The following is a 26741-nucleotide window of genomic DNA, read 5'->3' on the forward strand; positions in this document are numbered from 1 at the left end:
GGCATGGCGGCGTGTATTGAAGGTGAGGGTTGAGGTGGTAAACTGAGCACCTGAGGAATCCAAAGGCCAGGGAGAACATGGCTTCCAAGGTTAGGGAAAGGTGCGGGTTGCTGTATCTGGAACGAATAGTGATGATACAAGTGAACAGGAGGTCATAGGTGAGGGTGAGGCGACGCGAGTTGTGCGAGGGCTCTTTCTGTAGTGGTCCTTTGAGGAGTGAGGCTAATTGGGACTAATTTGAGGCTGCACATGGTTTCTCGGTTAAGAGTTTGCAGAAGATGTTTATGCCACTAAGGTAGGTTTTGATAGGTGTTTTGATGGCCATCTTGGATTGGGAAAAGGTGTCAAAGCATGTTATGGACACCAGGTCGAATGACGTGAAGCTTACTTGGCATCGGTTGTGGAAGTTGTGGAAGCTCTTCCAAGCTGTCTCGTGCTGACGAGAAGGTGGATGCTGGTAGGCCGTTTATGAGTATGGAGTTTTGCGAGCTGGCGATCAGCGGTAGAAGCGCAGTGTTTACAGGTTGAATGTCAGTGTTGAATATGCAGGAACTGGTGTCGGATGGGTGTCTAGATGAGGGGCCAAGCCTCTGAACTTCTGAAATGAAAAACGAGAAAGGGAGTCAACGATAGTTTTACGATGCCCGGGAATATAAGCGGCACGAAAAACGTAATTGTGTGTGAATGAATGCCAGGTTAGTCGGCGAATAAACGGCATGATTGATTGTTCGAGCGTCCTTTGTTGATTATGTCAACTTCGGGGAGGTTGTCGGAGTGGATGGGGATTGACCTGCGGGACCACTCATGGCCCCACAAAATGGCTGTGGCTATTATGGGGTGAATTTCAAAGAGTGCGGAGTAGGTTGTCAGGCAGTCTCTTGCTAGCGCAGGAGGCCATTTTTCTGCAAACCATTTTCCATTGTAGAAGCCCCCAAAACCAACAGAACGAGCAGCGTCCGTGTACAAATGAGTTAAGGTGTGCATGTGTTAATGTGTCGTCATAGAAAAAGTAATCCCGTTCCAATAGGAAAGAACATTCTTCAGCTGAGTTCAGCGCGGCTTGAACTGTCCAAGTGAATGAAATCTAGGCGAAATGGGACGGATGCGCAGGGCAAAGTTTAGGTGGCCCAAAAGGGAAAGTTGGTGTTTGGTACAGCGTGTGGCAAGGAGGAAGTTTGAGATTAGAAGGCTGATGTGATTGAGTTTTTTGGTTGGTAGAGACATCTCAAATTACTGTCCAGTGTGATTCAGAGAATCCGAGGATGTGTCACGATCTAGCGCTCCCCTTCCCCGGAGTACTGAGGCCTTCAAATCTGGTCCCCAAGCTCCCGCCTGTTTACTGTCTAGTTGGTTTGTCCCGTTTTGTGATGGTTTGTTCCGTGTGTCTGCCTGTTGTGCACGCCCACTCACCCCTACACACCTGTGTCTGGTTCCCCATCAAGCTTGTCTGTATATATACCCCTTATCCCTCTGTGTTCCTTGCGAAAGTCTTGTGTACTTAACATCCCATTCTGAGCGCTATTTGAATCTCCTGTTTTGTACTCCCGTTGAAGACTCCTTGTTTGTTCTCATTGCCTCCTGCCTGATCCCTGTCTGTACCTTCGCCTATCCCGTTGCTCCTGGATTTTGACCTCCTGCCTGTCTACTGGATACCACTAAGCCTACTCCCTGTGTAACTGTTCATTAAATCTGCGCTCTGAGCTTGAGCCTACTCCTGTCTCCTGTGATGTGTTACAGAAGACTTCGCCCCAACCAGACCCAGCGGAGTGTGTCACAGGCCTCCCTCAGTCTTTGACGATGTCCGAGTCGGGGACTCCCTCAACAATTTAGCACCAGTCTTTCAAGATTTCCAACATCTCGTGATGTATCTTTCTGCTCAAACCCCTGCCCCTGCTGTTTTCCTGCCGGGGCTTCCGGTGCCGTACCCCCCGGCACAAGCCACTCAGCACTTAATCTAACCCCACCCCAGCGATATGATGGCAGCCCTGAATCCTGTAGAGGTTTTCTAACCCAGTGCTCTTGCACTGCAACCCACATAGTTTGCCTCAAGTCATGCTAAAGTGGCTTTTCTTATCTCCAGGCTCACAGGAAGAGCCTTGGAGTGGGCCACAGCAGTGTGGGATCAACAGAACCCTGTTTGTTCAGACAGTGAGATGTTCATGCAACAGTTAAAACGTGTGTTTGATCATCCCATTAACATGCAGGAAGCAGCTAAACGCCCCCTGAATTTACGCCCGGGACAAAAGTCAGTTACCGACTGCTATCGATTTCAGGATCCTGGCTGCAGAGAGTAGGTGGGATGATTCTGCTCTGATGACAACCTTTTATCACGGCCTCAACGACGTCATTAAGGATGGTAAATTAGGAATGGGGTACTACCCTTGAGGACCTCATCGACCTGGCTGCTCAACTGGACCGCAGCATGAGAGAACGACAGCTGGAAAAGAGTTCCAGGTGCAGCAATGTCTATTGTCCCAGGGTCTCTCCACCTCCTGTCTCTTTTTCGCCCCCCGTCCTGGAGAAAGAACCGATGCAACTCGGGGGACCCGATTGTCTCTTAAGGAGCGGGAACGACGGAGGGTGGAGAGTTTGTGTTTTTACTGTGGACACTTTCGGATCCTTACTGTGGACACTTTCGGAACATGCCTGCCCACGTCAGATGACTGGATCAGAACAGCCGCTACGAGTGAGTGCGCTTCTCCGCCCAAACATTTCTCAGCAACAATGCCATAAGTACCATGTTTACGGCTGCCGCATGCTTCTGCGTCTTTACGCGCAGTCGTGTCGACGCACTCGTGTCGATTCATGGTTCCAAAAGGCTTGCGCGTGTTGCAAAGCAATTCACCGCCAGAACACTAATAGAGTAACGTTTTAGAGAGAGTGACGTCTTTGTATGTGGAAGTCGTTGGTTTATTTATTTATCATAGACTTTATTGCCCTGTGCATCGCCACTGCTGCTTATAATTGCCTTTTTTTCGCAGACACATTTGTCCCGTATTTTCCTCCACACTTTTGTTCCCCTCGACCGGCAAACCGACGCTTGCAGAGATCTCCCTCCATGAATCGGAGGCCATCCGCGGGTCTTCATAGTCCGCCAATGACGGCTTGTAGAAGCGGTCATATTTATGGATTTCTTCCGACAAAAGCGCAATCTGATAGATTCTCTCTAAAAAAAAAATGTTTTATGCTATGAAACCAGAAATGTGAGACTCCGGAAAGGATGTAACTAGCAGACCAATCACAGCCTTGTGGACTGCAGGAGGCTTGAGTAGCTTTTGACGCTAGTCTAGAAAAATGGGTCGACGCACGCAGGGGATACGCAAGGGGCTCTTGCGTCTGCGTGTCCTTAAGTCTCTCTGAAAACGCATAATTATAAACTAGGCTTTAGAGATTAAACCTTGAGGAAATGTAAACGTTCAGTTTTGTCTCGCACAGCAGACAATGAGGGGCTGATTGGCCTGTTTTTCTCTTGATAAGTCTGAGCGCCATTGTTCGCCTTTGCAAATACAATTTAATGAATGCCTTTGCTTTTGACTAATGAATAATTCAGTTGCTTTAGTTTTCTATGGCTGAGTGGCAGAATGGTGTCTGTCAGAGAAAGAAAACAACTTGAAAGCTTCTCCCAGGAGACACCAGGGTGTAGTTGGAGGGCCGGCCGACTGTTGCCAAACTGTCGCCTGGTAAATTCTAAGTATTTACATTGTTTGCCATTGGTTTGATATGTGAAATCTGTGGGGAATATCAAAGTATTTGTTTCCCTCTGAAGTCAGTGTGCGTAAAACATTTAATTAATACAGCACAAGCTTTTAAGTCATGAGGAAAAGCACTAAAACACACTTAGTTCAACAAGGAAATAAAAAACAGTAACACACTGAGACACTATTTAATTTAGGGAACAGTTCAGAATAAAAATAGTTCATTGTGCGTTGAATTATGCTTTAATATCAATGTACAACTCTTCAGCTTGCTCACATTTGTTTTATTATGTTCATGATTTGTTTCCTGTTTCCCATAATAGTCATTTTCCTGGCACATGTTTACCTATTTATTAAGTATACTGTTAACGCCAGCGTGTCCAAATCCTTGTTATTACTGTTTCCTGTCTCTTCCTGCACCCCTCATTTCTCCCACTTTTCTATGCAGATGGTTAAACCACCGTCCTTTTCTATCTTCTTCCCATTTTTTCTGCCACCCCTGTGATACTCTGTTGTTTCAGCCTTACTCAATCTGACTAGTATTACTGTAGCTATGTTTTAGGACCTCTTTTGCAGCGTTATCTGACATTTCATTAGCAATGATCCCAAACTGTGCTGGAACCCAAATAAATACAACTGTCATACCCATCATTTGTATTCTGTACAATGTTTGTTGTATTTCAATAAGGATGTCTGGTCTTCTTTCTGAATGGCTGTTCTGTAAGCTGACTAATGATGAACCTGAATCCGAACAAAGCAAAGCAAAGAGGAACAGCCTTTCCATGTGGCAGCCAAGAGGCGTAAATTGTGGACTGCTACTAAACACCTACAAAAGTACAGTAAAAATATCTACACGTTCGAAATTACAACCTCTGTGTGTCAGTCAAACTGTACTCAAATCTCAGAGCAACATATTGATATACATCCCTACTATTTGAACAAATACTGAAAACAAATATGATAAAGTAACATTGGCTATGTCATGCATTATCAGACAATTCAGGTATACGTCATCCCGATAAAGATGGAGATGAATTCATTATTCTTTGACCTGACTCACACAAATGTAAATGATGATCTTTCACAGTCATCTGACTGATATTTTTGTCATAACTGATAGTTTCAGACATCCACCTGACAGTTTCCCGACTTCAGCCAATTTAGCATATCTGTATGAATGTTGCTGAATGAATGAAGTTAGCTGATAGCTGACGTTAGCTGCTCGAACAAGGCTAGTTAGCCTTGTACGTAAAAACAGGATTATTTGTTAAATTATAGGGTTTTTTATTATTTATGTTGTTATTGTTTAAAAAACGACTTTTTTTAAAACAAAAACTACATTTAGTATTTTTGTTAAATTTAGTGCAGTTTTCCTCTCGCGCACCCCTATGGGTGCCCGGATCACACTTGGGAGTCCCTGATATATAGTTATATTATAAATAAAATTGTATTCATGGGTTTATAGAACAAGAATAAAGACAATTCTTGATGTTCTATTTCTTATTTTTACCATATTACAATATGAAACTGTCATGAAGAGGACAAAAAAATACTAGGGCTGTCGATAGATTAAAAATAACTAATTAATTGCACATTTTGAAATTCATTAATTGTGATTAATTAATGTCAATGAATTTTTGTTTTTCTCCTAAAGACTAAATCTTACAAGTAATAATCACTTTAGAAAGCGTGTATTTTAGACACGGTTGTTTGAATGTTATTTTAATCACACATCTGATCATCTCGGAGGCAGAATTCCACCTGGTGGAACACGTTGAACCAGCGACTCTTCCTGCTGCCCTTGTTCACTTTGCTGAGCTCACGTCTCCATCGTTTGAAGTGCCAACCATCTCCTGACATTTAGCCAGGACCCCACGCAGGGTAGATGGTGAGATGGAGATGGTCTACCTGTACCTGTCCATGATGCTCGTTGCTCAAACATACTTGTGTGTGTGTTTGTGTGCGTCAGGTCAAAGCTGCTGGTCACAGGGCTGCATGGAAATAGCAGAGCCGACTGTTGTTGGCAAACCTACAATAGAAAAATAGAACGTCTGGATAGAGTTCAGGGGGAAAGCAATTCAATATAACTACTGTAAAAACTTCAAATATAACGATTAAGGATATTGATTACAATTGCTGATTGAAATGGTTTTGTTCAGGTCAAAGATTCACCATTCATCATTGACTGTGCAGTTTGTTATCATTTTTAGTGCTGAGCTTTCGCATCTCAGTTCAAATCCGCTGACAGTATTCTAGTGGATGTATATCGTTTCCCCTCTTCCTTGGCTACAATTCATCAGTGGTAAACGCTATTGTGGTAACAACATTTTACATATGTAGCTGGTCCAGACAGGGAGTCAATAGCTAAGATCACTCATTTTTTGGAGCTCGATGACACTTTTTATTCTAATATGAAATGATGTGGAGGTGCAAACAATTCATTTACATCTGCTAAGTGTTCTAGGGAAGCATTTAGCGTATTCTCCACTGTATTGACCTTATGAGGAAGGAAGAAGAAAAAAGAAGGCCTGTCCAGTCAGTGAGAAAACACTGCAATCCCTGTTTGTCTGGCCTCTGGAAAGAAACAATTTAATAATTCAAAGCATCTCAATCTCATCATGTCACCTGGTCTCTCCCCTATTCAGTGGAAGGGGGGCAGTTTAATGTGGGTGCGGGTGTGATGAAGATAAGATTACAGTTTGGTGTGGCAGAGGAGAGCAAGCTCACACAAAGCGAGGCCCTTTTTGTCCCTCTCCGCTTACCGGCTGTCCTCAGGATGAAGCCGGTCTGTCTGGGAGCTTGAATGTGAGGCTGTCTGCACAACACAGGTATCAGTTTCAGTCCGAGGTGGCCACCAACATGTCTGCTTAATGAGTTTGACATTGACATGAACTCTCTGTCTGGAGGAAGTCTGAGAGGAAACAGCGGAGCGTTTCAGGATGACAGGTTATCCATTGCTGTCAATCGATGACGCTGCAGTGTTATGGACTGCAAATGGGCTAATGACGCATATTGCTGTTTGATTGCTCTTAACGCAGAGATGGTACCATGTATCGCCATTGAATTGCTACATTGGATATGTTGTTAGCTGGCAGGCTAACAGTGGCCATTGCTGTTGGAAAGTTTTGGTATTAAGTGTGTAGTGAGCACTGAATCTATATATTCACAGCCGGTAGGTGTTGAAGCCTACAGAGTTTGTTAAAAATCAGACCTTTTTCTTCCAGTACAATATGCTGCTCGACACATATCGCTTGAAATATCAACTGGACGGACTGATCGTTCAGCTAAATTTGTCCAAAGGTTTTGCTGCCATCGGCAACCTCATGTGGGTAATTAAAGAGATGCAAAGCAGGCTGTGAAATCCCCCACTCATGATTGGAGGAGCAAGAGAAGACCCGCCCAGAAGTCCCGGCCAATCGGAGGATGGCCATTGCCGTTCCCGCCAGCTCAAAGGGCCTGACGGATCGGGGCGGCTGTCAGAAAACTCAACTGTGCTTAAACGTTATTTTGATAATAAATGTGTTCGTCATTCTCCTCCTTTTAAGTTAACAGCGTCTTAGAATAAACATCAAATTAAACAGCGTAACTGGGGCTACAAGTGTACATACGGCATATTTACATGCTCCAAACAAAACTCAAAAACACTGTTACGGTTTCAGAGGCGCCACCTCCGCATTCTGCCACTGGAGTCCCTGCTCGCTGTCCATTGTGCAATCGTCTCCCTGTCACTTAGACACTCGAGGCCTCGTGTGTTTTCCATCCTGGTAACGAGCTGGCTGGGTGTGGACGCTGCACACCTGCATCCAGTTTCCAATCTTCAGCAGAGCCTTCTAGTACCCTGCTTTTCCATCACTCCTCGCCAGATCTCCCCATAGAACCACCTGACAAGTACCAAGAGAGCTAAAACCGACATTGTTGCTGGTCGTACCTTTGTAGAACCTTTTTTCAGTGTTTTTTCTGCAGTCATTCTGATTGCTTGTTTTTTTGCCTTATTCCAGATCTGCAGTTGTCTATCGCCCACCGTCGCCACTCGTGTGGATCCCCTTATTTTGTCCTAATCGGACGGGCAGTGTTTCCCCTTTAACTTCTCGTAAGGCGGAAAAACACTCGCGAGGTCTCCCGGAGGAAATGCTGAGAAGTGCATGAAACTCTGATACCCGGTCACGCTGCACCCGTTACCACGGCACCGGCCGATGTCTCCGCTCCACGGGACTGAGTAACGAGGAAAGGGCGTACGGGGGGCGGGGCTTAGAAAACCTGGCGCTTAAAAGTCAGCCTACAGAATATTTTCCTCAAACACTATGGTCAACTTAGAACTCTTTCAATCGTCACTAATCACGACTGTCATGGAGCAAATGCATCCAGGAACATATTTTAATCTCCCAATAAATTTGATTTATATCTCTGGCTCGGAAATACCGAAAATCATTTGGACTCCTGAGAAAAAAGGATGATGCTGAACAAAAGTGTTGAGAATTTAGGAAACGGACAGATTTTAATCTACAGCTTCTGTCACCGTCCAGCAAAAAGCAAGAACCTCTGTTCTCCAGTCGAACTGTCCCTTTTACGAGAGTCCGGGGATTCAGGAACGTCCCCAGAAAAGCAGCTGAAGGGTAAAATCCCCACATAAATCACAAGTGTCCACCTGCACTTCTCCAGAACTGCTGTCACTTCTGTCCATAACACCAACATCTCATTTTACAGTTTTAGATGACATGCACATATAAAAATAAGAAAAACAACTTATGTAGGTGTGGCAATAAGGATGACTTTATACCTCTTATAATGCATAAGCCTAGGAAAAACAGCGCATCTTTTATATGTCCTCCATAATATGGATGACTATAATCAAAAAGTATAAGGTTAACCCATCGGCACGTCGGATACATGTAGTGTATCCAACAGTCCTTCGTCAACAAAGGACACGAATATTAAGTATTCCTCCTGTTTAACATCCAGGGCTCTGTAGACGAGGTAAATACAGGCTCCCTCCACTATTTGTAATAAAGTATTTTCATCGGGCAGTTTTCTCCTCACGATCTAATTTAGCTTTAAAGCAAAATGAAATGTAATTCAGCCAGAAACCATGAATCTTTTTTCTAATGACATTGATCTCATTTGGCCTGAAATAAACGCCTCAACCCCGGCCTTATCTGAGTCCGGGCTTTCTTCAAACGATCCTCACATACATTAAGAGGCTTTTAGATGCCTTCTCATCCACAAGGAAGGCCCCGAGCTCCAGGTGAGATTGGATGTGACTGCATGATAATGGAAGCACTAATGCAATGACAGCCAGATTCCAGCCACGCAAAGGTTACGGCCCAGGCAAATTCTTAATCAGCTCGAAATGTCACAGAGCTAACCTTGGGTCCAAATAAGGGCGTAGGTAGACATTAGGAGGCAGACCACGTCAGCAGGCCGACCAACCAGCAGGAGGGGGGCTGATGGGTCAAAGAAAACAGCAACTTTCTTTCAAACATGAGATGAATGTCAGACAGCTTGGCAAAGTTTTTCAATTTTCTATTCAATCCTTAAACGCACAATGTGTGTATCCGCTCCGGTCATGAGGAATCCACGTTTCCATACTGATGTTCACGTTTATTTCGAGTTGGAACACCGTGAAAACTAGAAAACACAAAAAATGTACAACAACAAAAATCAAGTTTTCTGTCTTTTATCATAACGTCACAAATAACAAAGTAAACAATTATGAATTTAACACAAAGTACTCAAATCTACAGTAAAACATCTATTATAATTGCAGGAATACAATTAAAACAACTAAACTTCCGGTGTTGTCATGGCAACGTATGCGGTCAGCGTCCGCTACAATGTCTACGCTTAAGATCTGCCACATGCCACAAACATGTAGGCATTTTACTGCCTCTTACTGGCTCCATTCAGTAATTAACCGCTGTTTAAATGGTTAAATTGGCAAGCTTTGTGGGACTGAATCTTACAAGTAATGAGTAATCACGTTAGAAGACGTGTATTTTAGACACTTTTGTTAAATAATTTCAAACACAAAACTACACACGTTTGATGATCTCCTAGACAGAATTTAACTTGGAACAGCGAGTCTTCCTGCTGTCATTGTGTAGTTGCTGTGCTCAAAACTCTCCATCATTTGACGGCAGTGATTGAAGTGCCAACTGTGTCCCGACATTTATCCAGGACGTTTTCCAAACTACTGACTTTTACAGCAGTAACGCCAACAGTGGCGATCCTCTGCAGGGTTGATGTAGCCTAGCAGCTAGCTTAGCCTATCAGTGCGTGAAGTGGTCCGTTTGCCACTCCTTCCCCTTCTGTTCGACACATGGAGGAATTCCTCTGTGTTCTCTGCAGGATGTTGCACCTCTGTTTGTTTTACTTCCAATGCAAAAAGCTCCATCTTGATGTAGACCCCGTGCAGACGGACTCTAGTTTGCCTGAACCCGGTGAACCCCGTCTCCGGATAGCCCTATCGTGCAGACGAACGCACTGTAGCCACACTCCTTCGAATCGGGGGTCCAAAGTGAGTAAACTCGAAATCCGATTGGTGTTGGTGTTCGTCTGCACGCTATCCGCATACCTAATCGGATTGCCCCACGTGATTGCATGCAACCTCACGCTGAACCCTTATTAACCCCAATGTGTCACTTCATAACAACGAGAACAATGGCGAACGCAAGGATAATGTGCCTGCTGAATGTGCTAACAAGTCTACAATGCGTACTACGGGAATATTGTCAGTTCTTTTCGTTTGTATACAGCACGCATGTCTAATACGCATGCTCCTGTCTTCTCCTTCCGTTTTCTTCAGTTGTCTGTAGCACCTTGAAGCGCCACCAACAGGCGTGGGGGATGTACTACAGCGGAGTCAATCGGATTCACTGGGTTCATGTGCACGCGATTTAAAAAGTGGGTAGGTGTGAAAAATGAACCCGGGTTCAGGCAAACTAGAGTCCGTCTGCGTGGGGTCGTAACTGACTGCAGCTAGCGGCCGTTTCCTTTCCGCGGTCAACTTCCGGTCCCGGAAGGAAACTCGAAGTAAACAAACATCAGTAACTACGTGAAAATATTCTGTTGGATTTATGTTGGCCACATTAATCAAATTGATGTGGCTTTTACGTGGACGGCCCTAATATATTAGCGCAGGGCACATTAACGCTTTGTTATTGCATTAACACATGAAAGCCGACAATTATTCTAAAGCACATTAACAGTGTTATGAATAATAATTATTGAGATAGTAGGACGACTGGCTTTGAAAAAAATACTGACATAAGATAGGCCGCAGTGAGGTTGCGATGTGATGAGTTTTCGCTTGGGAGTCGGGGCAATGAGAGCATTGAGACGGCAGAGAAATGGAGAAAAGGATTCTCCATTTCTTTGTCCCCACTAGTCTTACGTGGATATTTCTATTCTAATTATCGTCCAGATGGAGTTGATGGAACCAAAATTCTTAATAACCACTGCTGTCAAATTTTTTAAACCACTACTGTCATTTTTTTAGCCATGGCTCCTCCCAGGTTGTTCACTTAACCTAAAACCCCCCCAGGGTCCTAAAACCTTGCATGCACGGTTTCTTATGAACATCAATAAGTATTATGAACCTCAACGTACCCAAAAAAGAAAACAGATCATATGTTCATTTGCTTTTTTCTCAGAAAGGTACAAGTCATTTTTGCTAAAACCAGCAGGAGCAAATAGCTTTAGTTTTATATTTCATTTGATTACATTCATTTTTAAATTGAGATTTGCTGTGTCCAACTGTTACTGCTGTTAGTCCATCAGAAGCCGTTCTACCCAGCGTGTCACACTGTTTCTAACCACTGTGTGGGTAGTGGGCCTAGACAATGTTGTAGAGGAGCCTCTTCCTCATTTATTCACCTGAGCTCTGTGAAGCGCCCCCCCTCTCTCTCCCAGGCTCCTCAGCACATCCCAGTATAGACCAGCCTGGGTGAGCATGCGGGCCTGATTACACCCTGCACATTTATCAGTTTCCAAGGCTATCATTATCCCCCCGGGGAAGGTTGTGAATCCTGCAGACAGGTGCAGGGCAATTTTGAGATTATTTATAATGACAGCTCCACCTCCAAATCCACTGTCATTGGCAGCTGTTCTGAGGAATATTCTACGGCAACACACAGGGCAAATACCTTTAATGGTGGAGTGCTTGTAAAGGCAAGGCAAGAGAAGAGAAGAGGGCAAAAGTATAATTTATTGAGTCATTGATTTGGGTGTGAGCTGTTTTTTTAAAAAGCTGATCTAATGTGGCAACTGTGGAAACCAATCACCATGTGTTAGCATGATATCTCTCTTGGAAAGTGACAAAAGGTGTGCCCAACCCCCCAGACTGCCCACGCGTTATGTTCAGTTCTTGTTCTCTTATGTTCAAAAGCACAACCACCACACCCTGAATATTATGGTGCAAATTTATTTATTGAGCATATTCATCTGGCTTTCTAATCTTCATGCAGAATTTAGTAGTGGGTGAACCAAAAGTCACTATCTAGAGTCTAACTGGTTTTAATAGACGACATCACATTATCCCAATCCTGGATTCTCTTCACTGGCTCCCGGTTTGGTTAGAAAACAGATTTTAAGATTTCACTGATCACTGTTAAAGTGCGTTTGAGTCTGGGCCAAAAATATATGGAGGAAATCCGGTTTTGAAATATATTTCTGACGATATAAGAGTCATAAATCAGTTTTAAATCTTTTTTTAAATCACCTCTTAAAACACATTTTTATATGCTTTCGTGCAATATTGTTTCTTTACTGCTTTACTCTAATTTAGATTGGCACTTACGATCAGACGCTTTTACAAACAATACAAAGGGATATTTGCTATTGTATACATGTTTATAATCCTATTCATTTCATTTTTCATTTATCAAGCGGCCAACTGTTCAGAAAGTCCTTCAAATTAAAACATCTACACCAGCGGTTAACATACTTAAGAATGCCGCGGCCCAATTTGAAATCTGAAAATCCTTTGCGGCACACCCACACCTTTTAATCACCTCTGATCAAAACATAAACTAGGTATGATTATATGACCTTAAGAATTCAACCGATTAAAAATGTATTAACTGACAATGTATGTTTTGTATACCATTTTCTCCGGAGATCATATATATATTCTTTAATACTACAAGAGGGCACCTCATTTGACATATATTAATTTCAAACTTTTCAAAATTGAAAATTAAAAGCATTTTATTTATTTATTGTAAATTACCTCTCGCGGCCCACCTGCAGTACCTTTGCGTCCCACACTTTGGGAATCGCTGATCTACAACATTTTGCGGATCCATAAGATCTGTATTACAAAGTTTCCTTTAGGAATAGCTTTGAGAACGTTGCAAGGTTCAACTGCACTGATTATATTATCAAAACCTGATTGAGAAGATATTTTGGTGCTCAGTCCATGTTAGAACATTGGTTATACAAGCGAGAGCATGACGTTGATGTATTGCTATCAGTGAGTGGGTGTCAGCCAAGGTTAGTTGAGGTTGACGAGCCAAACGGTATATTTTTAAGACAAAAATAGAGAAAAGCTGAAGACAGAGGGATCTAGTGGATTGGATTCAAGAGGTGTTCGGTCACGTTTTTATACAATTAACTCATTCATATTTTCTTATTTATATGTTTTGTGTCTAAAAACTTTGACTACACTACACAATTTACTAACTGTAAAAGGTTGGCCGAAGAAATTGATCAAATAAAACCATGCAGTAAAGAACTTCCTGTAGTTTGTACTTCATGTTGTCATATAAAACAGCACAAAGAAACAATGCCTCCCTAGTAGCTAACAAAGACCGGTTTACATTGACATCTCTGCATTGTAACATTTGCAGACGATCCTTGCTGTATAATCTGTGATCCATCTATTTTGAGGTGGATAATACCAAGCTTTGGGCTGTCACACATTCCTTTCAGCAGTGTATTGCTTTCTGCGATGCATCTGTGTTTTTTCAGTGGAGGTGTGAAACCAATTCCTCCATCTCATGCGAAGCCCCTCCAACTGGATTGCTGCTTGAGGCAACCTGCTGGTTATGCTGCATCAGACCGTATAGATAAGCTGCTACTCCTATAAAAAAATGTCATACTGTATATCTCACTTAAAAAAATAGGTCAACACAAAATGAGGATTAAGGACACAGGATTTGTCTTTTTGGATACATTGCAGCTGGGAAAAGATGAAATCTCTGTAGGCCAAGAGCTGTCAAATGTAACTGTCGGGATCTCCGATCCAAACCTAAATTGTGTTTGGGTCCTTGGATTACATTTCAGAGATGCACAATATGTAAATCTTATACAACCGCAGTCTTCCGTTCTTTCACACTGGTATATAATAAATCTGTTCATGAATCACAATGGAATAGAAAGAGTGCAAAAGAATGGTTCTGATGCTCGGCCCATACCAAGTGCTTTAACATATCAGAATTATTGAACGATTTGATCCAGATGAATCGATATTGCTACATCAACACTTTACCACCAACATCTAGTTAGAAAATAGCCTTTATTAATTGCATTCAACCCACCCCTCACAGTGGAAGCAGTGTGCTGCCATAAGTGGGACACTTTGATACAGTTCATGGATCAGTGTGGCCCCCAATGAGTATTTGAGATTTGTGTGTAGTAGAGGCCCGTGTCAACAGAGCGCCTTCTGGCAGAAAAGCAGCTACAGAGAGCTGGATAGCGCTTCGTTCCTGCTCACCATGGAATCTACAGCAATAACAACAAGTGTGCATCCCGGTCGTTCTGCTCCCACAAATGCACAACACCAAAAGAATTTACTACAGCGACGTTACCAGGGCAAATCTTTTGGGATCGGGCTTGAAGCACTTGAAGAGGCCGCACTGAAAAGGCGGAGCGCTCTAAAATAAAAGCTCTGGGTGCATCGTGCATATCAGCTTTCTACATTGTGAACAACTAAGAGATCTTTAATAATGATGCTAAATACGCACTAAAATGCTCTTTCTAGCGTGCTGATATGCATTGAGTTGTGTTTTAAAATGTCCAGGGTGCCACACTGCTGTATAAACCCTGCCGTCTGTTACGCCCCAGTCTAGGGGTGCCCAAGGTGCAACATGGATAGGCCCCAATCTTCCCCGTCTCCCAAGTGGCCACACACACTTTGCGTTATATAGGGGATATTTATTGAACAAAAGAGCTAGGTTGAGTAAACCAGGTATGTTGGGGTAAAAACAAACCACGGCTTCGCCGTTGCCCATCCCCAATATAATAAACAAACCAAAAAACGATCCTAGCTAAAAATAAGACCTGACCTACCAAAACAAAGGAGAAAAATAATGACACCAGTCTTACCTACCTAACTACTTTAAAACAGGAGAAAACCAACTCAAAAGAAAAACGGCATACTTATTAGGCTGCACAGTATGACACAAGTGGCTGGTTGGAAGAGGGGGAGGACGAGGGTTGTGTGCTGCTGCTGCTGCTGCTGCTGTTCTCCCCGCTCTGGCCTGCTCTGCCTCGGACGCCATCTTTGCTTCCCTTATGTGCAGGCTACAGCCAATCACAGGACGGGTAGGAGACCGTCCACCAATCCGCGCCTGGTTGTGGCACATCCCTGTTTGAATGAAGGGAAACCAGAAAGACCCAAAAGGAAACCGCAAAACACTAGACATATGACCCCAGTCATAACACGTCCTACAACAAAAGCTGATGGAGTAGAAGACACTTATTGAGGGAAACTAAATTAAATTGGATCATCAGGACTAAAAATGAAATTTGTATCCTGGACCCAGTTTTATTCATCCTTTTTTGTTTCCTTTTAAAACTGGAATAAGGAGACCAGTAAAGATGAGGAAACCACAGAGTTTGGTGATTTGTTACCTTTTGAGATCAAAACATGTTCACATTCATGTAGTCATTTGATCCATTGTTAATGCAACACAATTGTTTGTGGGGTTTTCAACTTATTTATTACCATTTTTTTTTGTGGTTTTCATAACCACCAACAAAAATCCACATTATCTGACTTGTGTTGTAAAGCAACATGCAGCTCTGATCTACATGGTTGTTGTGTTTTTTACGCTTTTGTTTTCTTGTTAAATTTTAGTTTAAATAATTTTGTACTCTTTCATAACTCGTGTCTCTCCCTCTCATTCTGGTATGCTCTTTCTTAAGCATTAAAATGTTCCAAGCAAACCCGAGCAGATTGCACCTTTGACCTGACGACAGCCAACTCAAGGGAATACTGTATGATTAACAGCAATTGCCACGTCCTAGGTTGTGCCGCCCTCTGAGCTTATCCTAAGTAGAATCCATTAACCTTAGAGTGGTACAATATGCAATTCGATGCACTTTTGTGAAAGCTCTTGGCCTCACTCCCGAAAAAGAACCGAGAAAGGAATAATGCACAGCGGTGGCTGGATGTGGAGGAGAGCGTGCCAGTGACACATGTAAGCCAAGACAAGCCGACTCAGTGGGCCACGTTGTACAGCAACCCACCTCTGACTGGGAGACGAGGGGGTGCGAGGGGAAGCCAACTGGCCTCTCTACCAGAATTTGGCTCTCTCAATTCTGTCAGCCAGCATTTCCTGTCTGTGCAAATCAAATGTCCCTGTTTGAAAGGTTTGTTTATAGAAACTGTATATGCATGTCAAATTATAGCTTAATCATTTTTTAGTCCTTTTAATTCCCTTGACACTTTGTCTGTGCTTGTGTGACTTTAATAGGTATTTTGTCTTCATTTTGGACGTATTGTGATAGTTCCCTCAATTGGAATACGACAGACCTTTTATCCTACCTTCCTCCGATGGAATACGGTCGGATTTATTTGAGAGCATATGCTGCCTCCTGTGTTGGACTGTTACCCCCCCCTGGAGCTGGGTTTGGCCCTGTGGTCGTCGGCAGACGGCACGACTTGGTTTGTGCTTCTAGGATCATCATTGGATACATCGCTAGACTACCCAATCCAAGCAACACTGGAAAATATAACTACATGGAGAAAGCCTGCATGCCGGTGGTGATGATGGACTAGCCATCATGCCCTCGGCTGAACTAAAACAATCTCCTCTGCCTGATCTCTTCTCCTATAGAATGCCTGGCATTCAAATGCAAATCTTCATACTCCACGACAGTGCTTGTCACTGGGGGGGCAGTGGTACATCAATTATGTTTCACTTATACTTGAAGCACTGCACTGGAGGGAGGTTATTGTTTACTCCTGAAAAGGTGTGCAAAATGGTGCTGCATGTGCTGTGCTACATAATGTGGCACAGCTTCCAAACGTGCCTCGACGGCGATGTTGGCCCAGACCCTGTCCCCGATCCCCAAACATTGCCGCCAGTCTCTCATCAAGAGGGGACAGCTCCGATGTCCCCTTTCCCCCCCTGGGGCAGACACACCTTGGCGATAGTGTGTTAAACGCTTCTTTGCATCCACTTTGATGTCAGACCATTTTTTCTTTATTTCGGCCACGGTCTGAGGTTGTGAGGCTGCAGCGTTGCTCTGCAACCTTTTGCCACTCAAGTGCCTTTTTGGCATTAGTGATGTCCACACTGTGCCCTCCAAAAAGCATCTTACTTCTCCTTCCCACCTCCCAATGATCATTTCCACTTCACACTGAGTGAAGTTACGTTTCTTCGTTTTCCTCTCAGTGTTTGTCATGATTTCGCAATGGATGAATATTAATTTGTGGGCGTTCCACAGACTATATATGGGTAATTATGGGCGTGACATGAAGCCGCAAAAGCTGCGCTGCATTTAGAAGTGATTGTGATTTATTAAGGGAAAACTGCGTAGGACGTTTTGAATATATTTGTGCGTAAGCACCTCCTACGTTTCATCCGTACGCCACTTATGGCGCAAATCCTACGCAAGGTTTTATAAACGAGGCCCCTGGTCTTTAATGGCCATATCAAATACCCGTGCAAAACCTCCTTCTATCATCTCAAAAGCTCCGCCCCACTTTGACCCTGTCAGATGCAGAGAAGCTTGTGCACGCCTTAATCTTTTCAAAACTGTACTACTGTCATTCACTCGTTACTGTGTCACGATCCGGACCGCCATGACACCAAAGAGAGGATACCACAAGCAAGTAGTAAGAATGGAGTTGTATTTGACTTACAGCTACAGTGGCAAGTGAAGTATGTAGTTTCAGTGGTGGAGGTGTGTGTCTGTTGTATTGTGTCAGAACAAACCATACTCTTTTAAATAGCAAATCGGGTGACTTATGTTACGGACCTGCCGGCTCCTCCTCCTCGTTTTGTCTATTTGCATCTCCCCTACAGGTGAGCGGAGCACAGGTGTGACGGGTTTCCTATGATTCCTTCCAGGAACACCTGGGATGGCTTTATGTATCCTGAGGGGTTTAAAAGCTGGGGAGACCTGGTGGAAGGAGGGCTGCCGCTTCTCCTTCTCTCCCGCACCGTTTTGCTGATTTTGTTTCCTTTTACATGACTTTTCACATACCCTGATTTCATACGCTTTCAGTTCTCCTGACTAACACTTATACTGACTTTCTTTACTTTACGTTGCTCATTCGTTGTCCTTAATAAACGGTATTTTCTTTCAATCAACTCATCCGCGTGGTCTTCCCTCTCTGTTGCATGGCCAGGCACAGGCAGAACGTAACACTTAAGGCAGAGCGACAGAGAGCACCTGAGATGAGACGACCTTTTATCCAGTAAGGCCGAGATCCTCCTTGTGGCAGTGGCAAGTGGGTGGCATCAAACTTGAGAGCCCCACCCCCTACACGAAACCCGCCGGTCCAAACCTAAAATTAGCTTCTGTAATAAGACGGGGGCTCACGTGTCTCAAATAAAATTAAATCAAATTAAATCAAATTAAATATTTACAGCAGCTGACCTGTCGTACAAATAACAGTTGTTTCTGGGAAAAATTGGCTCCTCCCACCCAGCGTGCCGTCGTGACGCCGACTGATTTACTGGCGATTGCCGCTGCCTGCCACAAAGTTGCCACCCACTTGCCACTGCCACAAGGAGGATCTCGCTGTCACTCAGAAAAGATTGCAAATCCTACATGTGAGGAGTGGTAAAGTTCAGTGACGAGCCGCAGGACCCTGTCACCCCTTTAATGAAAACATAGCATAATGTTGTGCTCATCACCAGTGCCGGCTGGTCCATAGAGGGCACCTTCCACCTACAATTTTTTTATTATATTAAAAATACATGTTACAAATAGTCAATATGTGACTTTTTCTGTTTTTGAAACATGGAATATAGCCAGTATTATTTGTAAATTAAGATATCTGCGCAAAATATATGTTTTTCCTGCACGTCCTCTCCACATGTCTCAGCTGGCCTCGGGCCGTGTCCCAATGCGGCAGGTCTAATGTCGCGTTTCCACCGAGCGGTACTGTACGGTACGGGTTGGGTCGATACCCTTTTATTTGTGTCTCCACTGCCAAAAGTTGAGAATGGTACCAAAAATCCGAACCGTACCGTACCACTTTTTGGGTACCCTTCCGTTGGGGCACCTGGCACAGTTGTTTGGTAATAAAGGGTGGAGCTAGACTCACTGCAGAACGTTGATTGGTTGAAAGAGTGTCGTCATTTGCGCGTGCCGCAAGGGGAAAGACAACACACGTAACACACTTGCAGCATGTAGCCTTTGCTCAAACAAAGAGTGTCGTCTCCTTGTGACAAACAGCCACATATCGAGGAACAGGATAGGTGGTCTGTCCTCAATTGTTGTTTGCGGTTAGCTTTCAGTTTTTGCGCGATCGAATAGCGTCAATCTACTTTCCGTCATATACCACGCCTATCAAGTGACCTTATCGCTACTTTCTGGAATACACCACGCCTATCAAGTAAGGGTACTGTTGGCGGTGGAAACGCTCGCCAAATCATGGTTAATAGACCCGACCCGTACCGACCCGACCCGTACCATACCGCTCGGTGGAAACGCGCCATAAGAAGCAGTTTAGAAAAACCCCTGATTAAAGTCAATGAGTGATATATCATTTCAGAGTCCTAAAATACATCAATATCAATTGTGTCGGAGAAACTAGAGGTAAAACAGCTGCACCCAGATCAGCCTGACCTCTCAATCAGACAACGGACCGGAGTGAATTTAACATATTTATGATATTACATTTATTATATGGTATTTATATTGCATATGTATAATAGTTACGATATGGTGGTTATAACATATTCTTATACATACATATTGATACATACATACATATGCCAACATGAATCATACTGGGATGTTTACTGAAACTGATTGGCTGGTCCTACCAATCCACCAGCCATCACTGCTCATCACAATCATTGCCATTCTCACTGATGAATATAATAGTGGTGGGCCTTAATGGCCAGCAATGCGTTCAGCCCTAACCATCATTAAAATACAAATGACATTTTTCAGTATTCTTTCACCAAATATGTATTGAATTATTCCTCACATGCTCTGTTCATTTGATTGCGCTGCTTCCAGCCTTAGAGCAAGATTTGGGTGGCTGGCCTTTGTCAGAGCTTTTATCCATTCATAATTCAACCGTTATCTACATACATACGCTTTAGTTACAAACTCCTGTTTTTTGAAGTTGAACAATCACAAAATTCCTAAAGCCCTTACGTATTGACTTACTGGTCAAGAAAGTCTACGTGCCTATGTAGTGTCAATCAAGCTAAATATATGACATCCTCTTTCAGTTCACTTGGCGTTTTGTTAGCCAGCATTGTGTTGGATGAGGCTATTAATACTGTCTTGGTGTTTATTACATGGTACCAGTTCCAGATGTTAAATTCAAATTCAGAAGTTCTCGAGCAGAGCACCCAGTTGAAAATGTCCCAGCCACACATTAGCGCCCTGACATCTGCTACTGGTAGGTAGAGGATACTTCCAACAAAAAAATCTATCTGCTGTCATGTATGTTGAGGAAATGATTGCTCACAAAAGTACTTCCTCTCCATTCACACAACCAAACAAACACAACTACATTATGTAATTTTGACCATGTCCTTGTTCTCTAGGAATTTGGAGGCATCTGACCCCTTAATATATAAGGGTAGGTTAGTCCTCTTGTTTTATAAATATGTCTTCCCAAATTAAAAAACTTCCTTTTTACCTTTTCCAAACTCTGGCTGTGCTGGTCAAGCAACTAAATAAACTCCATACCATTACAGATTAGCAATGAAACAATCAAATCACCAGGATTAATCCCCTGGGAGCCATGAGCATCTTTAGGAAATAGTATAACAATCCATCCACGAAGACATTTCAGTTGGTAAAAAGCATATGGCCAATCAAGAAAAAAAGTTCAAACACAGTGCTCTGATCCATTTATTTGAGCTGTCGGGATTTACAAAACATCTGACATTTTTTTCTGCCAGCCTGCTAACTGCTAACAAGCACCAAGGTTTACATGGAATGTGCATTCCTAATAAGTGTCTCCCCTAACATATGCCTTAACCATCTGCTCTATTATGAATTCCAGGAATTGGCCACTAGATGAAATATGACACAATCCATGGACTAACCATATTATATTATCATCACCAGCCTTTGCCAGACCCAAGAAGTAGAGGTGAACTGATGGACTGGTCTTCATACTACACCTTGGTCTCATCTGTTAACCACCTGGACGGGGTTAAGAAGCTCTTCCTGCATCAGCACTGAGAAAATCCATAATTTGTCTTCATCCTTGTCCACCTGTCTTATATTTATCTGCAGAATATTTGGAGGGAGCCATTCATCACCTTCTTTCTTTTGAGTGCATGAAGTGTTTAGGTTGCAAATATCTGGGAGATTTACAGTTAAAAGCATGTTCATCATTATTAGCGCTCATAGATCCGGAATTACTTAAGGAGTCATGTTTGAGCAACAGCATAATCAGAGAACAATCTTCTGGTAAAAGACCATCTTCTCCCTGTAACACATTATTATATTGAAAGTAATGAGAGACATTAGATCATTTAGAAAACCGAGCAGAATTTCTCACTCCAATTAGAACGTGCCACAAACGTCCATGTAGTTTTGGAGCTTTTATCATTACATTAAAGGCATTTTTTCTTTTCAGAAAAGGTCCTCTCAACTTTAAAAAGTCTCCTGAGTTGTAGAAAAGGCTAACAATGAGCTGATGCAGCATTTAACATACAGGTGAGGCTACTTGGTTTCATTCCTGTTCTGCAACACAACAAAAAGTCTAGTTTTTTTCTTAAACGGTGGCCATGAACTATCCTTTTTTTCTTTGTTTCCTAGGTAATGAATTGAGTTTGAAGCGCAAAGTTAAGACAGTCTCTTTCCAATCCCCTTCCGGCCTGGCCTCAGGTGGGTGTGAGGTGAACAGCCTCTCCTGAGTCTTTCCGAACAGACTGTGGTCAGTGTAAGGATGAGACAACAGAGCCTCTTCAAATCCCTTTCCAGACTGGCCTCAGGATAAAGGATTCAGGCCTCTCCAACCCAAGCCATTTTACAGCTGCTCCAGAGAAGTCCTCACTTCCGACCCAAGCAGCTCCCCAAGAAGGAAAACTTATTCTACCCCTTGTATACAACTTGCGTGTTACAAGAGCAGGAACAGCTTTCGCGCCACCAAGAAACCTCATGATCCCCAATCGATCTCTGCAACAAAGGACAGAGGTCCAAGTTAAACGAGACTCAAGGAGACACGGAAAACCCAAACGACTCACAGTAAGGCTACGTCTGGGCAGAAGTTAGATTAGCATGTGTGATTATTTTTCTTTGATGTTTACTGTATTTACTGTACTGTATTACTGTATTACGGGATTGTGTGTGTTTATGAACCACTATCATGCCTCACTGCTCCGAATAAGATCTGCTTTGCTTTAAGTTTTGCTAATTTACTTGAACACACATGGCTTTTCATGTAGTGAGCTAGGGTGGCCACCCGTCCCATAAAATAGTGAATCGCGTTTTACCATATTTGTGAAAAAAAAAAACAGGTTTGTCCTGTATTTTCCGAGCTGTCGTCAATACAGCATCCTATTCGGCCCCGTAGTGGGTAATACTCGCTGCCATCGTTGGTTTGATTGATTTATTTCAGGTTCACGGCCAATCAGAGCACCCCCCCGGCGGCCGTAGCGTCCCTTATTTTTCTTTACTAAAGGTGGCAACCCTATCCTGAGCCCTCCCCTCCTTACCTACACACACCTCCCCCTCCAAATGCATGAATGTTTTTATTTATTTATATTAGGATATTGTATAATAAATTTTGTTGATTTCAAATGGATATTGATCTGCTTAGTATTATTGGAAGTTATTAAACCCTGTTATACTTTAATGAGCAGTTTTCTGTGATTTCTCTTCTCTTTGCATGCACAACTTTATTGGCAGAAGTGGTAACTGTATAATGAATAATATCTCCTCAGAGCACTCATTTAAGTATTGACGCGCCTGCGGGAGATGAACTGTGTTTTACAAACCATAGGACAATGTTGAGACGGTTGTAACCTTAATTTATACATTTGAACAAGAATTCAACAGCATCTCTGCGGAGGCTCAATGCAGTGGCATTAACGAGTGAGAATGGCTCCCAATAGTGCGTCTCCACTGAACACTTATTTTCAACCAAGCTGTTTTTAATTCCTAGGTTTGGTTTGGAATGACACCATTATGTTCCTGTAGAAGGATAATACCAGTTATCAATACTACTTTGCAGTTAGTGTAATAGTATTTTATTGTGTTTAAATAACTTTGTAATAATGACAGCTAACCAGGAAGAACTTCTACTGCAGTAAGCGATCAGCACGTTGATTCACTGAGATGATGAAGTATTCATTACTCATTTATATGGTACATCCCAATCCATTCTCAAGCAGTACTTGTACATAATTAAATATAGGGATAACTATGGTGATTTGAGGTGAGGGTGTAGGAGATCCACTGTCAGTAGATAACCTTCAGCAGGTTGAGTAGCAGCACATGAACATAGTAACGTCATGCTGAGCCCCCAAATACCAGTTTAAGTGCGTCTTTCACCCATTTTATATGCACTTTTGGATTTCCAAGTAGTAATGTGATATCATTCATATTTCATATACCATTAGTATTTGGAAATGCTTATTTAAGAACAGACCACAGCTCCGGCCATATTACCACTTGATGCCCCCTCAACTTTGCTTTCTAAGTCGATATAGCACTGAGGAATTAACTGCCCCATTTGTCATCATCACTGATTGTGCATTCACTCAAAAAGTAGCAAATGTCGCTTTTAAAATAAGATAAACTCCCAGGGGGTAAATTGGGGTTTTATGGTTTTTGGGCTGAAGCAAGACTCAAGCGCAGGATCAACGTTCAAATTAAACAAATCAAATAATGTTAATACCACAAAACAAAACTGATCTCAATCTCAGCTGAACAGACGTCGAGATAAGGGAATGACATGAGATTTGCTATACCTATCGTACAGTACATGGGTAGCCTACAGCCGGTCCATGACCCCTATTGTTAAAGCCATATGATTGTTTTTACATCAATGGGATTTGAGAAAAAATGACAGGTTCTTGCACATTAATGCTGTGAAAGTCTTTTCAATTGACAAAACCTGCATTGTTTGGGCAACAGGGCGATTTCAGCATGCGGTCCTGTGGGACATTGGGAAATTCTTCATAATTATAAGCTCTGTAACGAAAAGTGATGGGAATGTTTTTTCATTAAATAGTGAAATCTTGAATAACTAAATTACCTGAAATTCCATAAAAGCAGAACTGTGTCTTTCACCCACACTGCTGTCTGGTTCAACTCAATAAAAATCCTGGGAATGCCAACGAGAGCAGCAACAAAACCGGCCTCACAGTACACAACCTGAAGTTACAATAAATTCACACAGCAATAAAAAATGGGCTCAAACTGCCACACTTACTGGTCTTGCAATATTCAATTCAGTTGAGCCAAGCCCAATAAATCACGGTGTGGGGTCATTTCCAGTTTTATTTTTTTAGTTTCCTGCCGCTCGTGTCCCTGGGTTAATTTCTCTTCTTGTCCTTTTGTATTTTCCCCTGTGAGTTGTATTGTCCCTCTCTCCTGTCCCTGGACTTACCGTGGTCTTCACCATGATGAATATACTTTTCAAATCTAACGACAAACCTATTATAGCACATCTGAGAAATTCTACAAAGCAAAAATGTAGACCATCTACCATCACCAGAGATCACATTACTCAAGTCTTACAAAACCTCCAGTGGCTTCCCATACAGCCAAGAATCCAGCTCAAAATTCTCCTCATTACATACAGAACCCTTCACAAACTAGCCGCTTCATACCTTTAGGACCCCTCAAAAAGGACACACTCCCACCCGCAACTTCAAATGAGAGCCACCAAAGAGCCGCTAATTAAACACCATGGCTAATACACAGGGCTGGTCACAATAAAAGATCACAATAAGAAGTGCGGTTTGATTTCACAAGACAATACCCCAGCGGAGCAGGCCATTGCCGTGCTGACTGCAGGAACATTCCAGAGCGGTTACCTGTGATTTGGATTTTCATTTCAATTTTCACAGTCACTGGCAGTTTTCAAAACCCGTCTCAGCACAGGTCATCTGTGTGATCTCATCCTCTCAAGCGTCTTGCCCTGAGTACCTTCTATGCTTATAGATGACGTGACTGAGCAAACACTGACCTCCAAGGATGTAGCACAATGAGAAGTGTTTCTTTTTCCAGGTAAATCGGATGTGACCAAAACATGCACTGCTCCAGTCATCCAAATAATATAATATATAATATAGTGCTTCACATACATTTTTACAGTGGCTTTTATAGTAACTAGCCCAAGGCATAATAGTTTATAACAATCATACTGTTCCACTTAAGGATAAAGATGTTTATCGTTAAAAGAACTTAAAATTAAGTCGGCGACTCATCACAACAGCAGTAACAGTCACAAAAAAATGTATAAAAAAGATCAAGATAAGACATCAAATAAGTGAAATAAGTAAAAGTGAAAAAGGTGCTTCGTTAAAGAGACGTGTTGTTGTCCATTTTAGTCCGCAGGACTCTACTGAGTCAGCTGGGCGGGGTGTTGAGTGAGGTACACCCTCACATGGAGGAAACCGCTCTGGCAAAAAAGCCAGTCTGTTAGTCTGGGTTTTAATAGTCCTGAATCTTTCTCCTGATGGCAGTGGAATAAACAAAGGGTGTGTGATGTCCTTGTAGTTGTTGCTCGTCTTCTGCTGGAGGCGGCCAGCCAGCTTATTGTGTGGCATACCCCACAGTAAAAGCACTGACAGAGCATGCTTTCTATCACACTTCTGTAGAAGTTAACCAGAAGTTCAGGGGGCAGGCCTGCTTGTTTTAACTTCCTGAGGAAGAAGAGCGTCCGCTGAGCTTTATTCACCAGGTGTGATGTGTTCAGGGACCAAGTGAGGTCTTTAATAATGCAGTCCCAGAGTCCAAGGAATTTTATGCTGTCCACCTCTCCAGACCAAAATGTTAGTGAATTTGCAGAAAGCACACTGTTAAAAGGGTTACATTACATTAAATTAAACTAATTAAAAGTCATACTGCCAAACAAGACCACTGGTAGCAATCTTTCACTGGAAGGACTGTGGCTAGCGGGCTGAATACTCTTCAGGAGTTAAGTTTGATTCTATGATGCCAGCTCTGGCCAAGGTTTGACAGTCATCGATGGGCCAGAACCTGTTTCAGTGCTGGTTGCCAATAAATTCGGCTGCCAACTCTCGTCCAGAATAGGCCCAGGTTCGGCAGCCATCAACGGGCCAGAACCGGTTTCAGAGCTGGTTGCCTATAAACCTGGCTGCCATGTCTCAACCAGTTTGCGGCCGTTGCTATAATGCCAGATTTGGCACAGGTTTGGCAGCCGTGAAGGGGCCAGAACCTGTTTTAATGCTGTTTGGTAATCAACTCGGTGGCCATGTCTGAGCCAGAATAGAGTCATGTGTGTAACAGCTACATCTGGGCCAGATATGGCAAAAATGAAATAGGCCAAAGCTGGCTCACATCTGGCTGCATCGAGCACACAGCTCGCACGTGTGTGCGAAACACAGCCGAGTTAGCCGACAATCAGCCGTGTTGGGGAATAATTCAATAAACTAGTTCGGGAGAATGATTTCTTTTTAATGTTTATCTAATAAAAAA

Source organism: Gasterosteus aculeatus, chromosome 15 (genome assembly GCF_964276395.1).
Source record: "Gasterosteus aculeatus chromosome 15, fGasAcu3.hap1.1, whole genome shotgun sequence".
Taxonomy (NCBI): Eukaryota; Metazoa; Chordata; class Actinopteri; order Perciformes; family Gasterosteidae; genus Gasterosteus; species Gasterosteus aculeatus.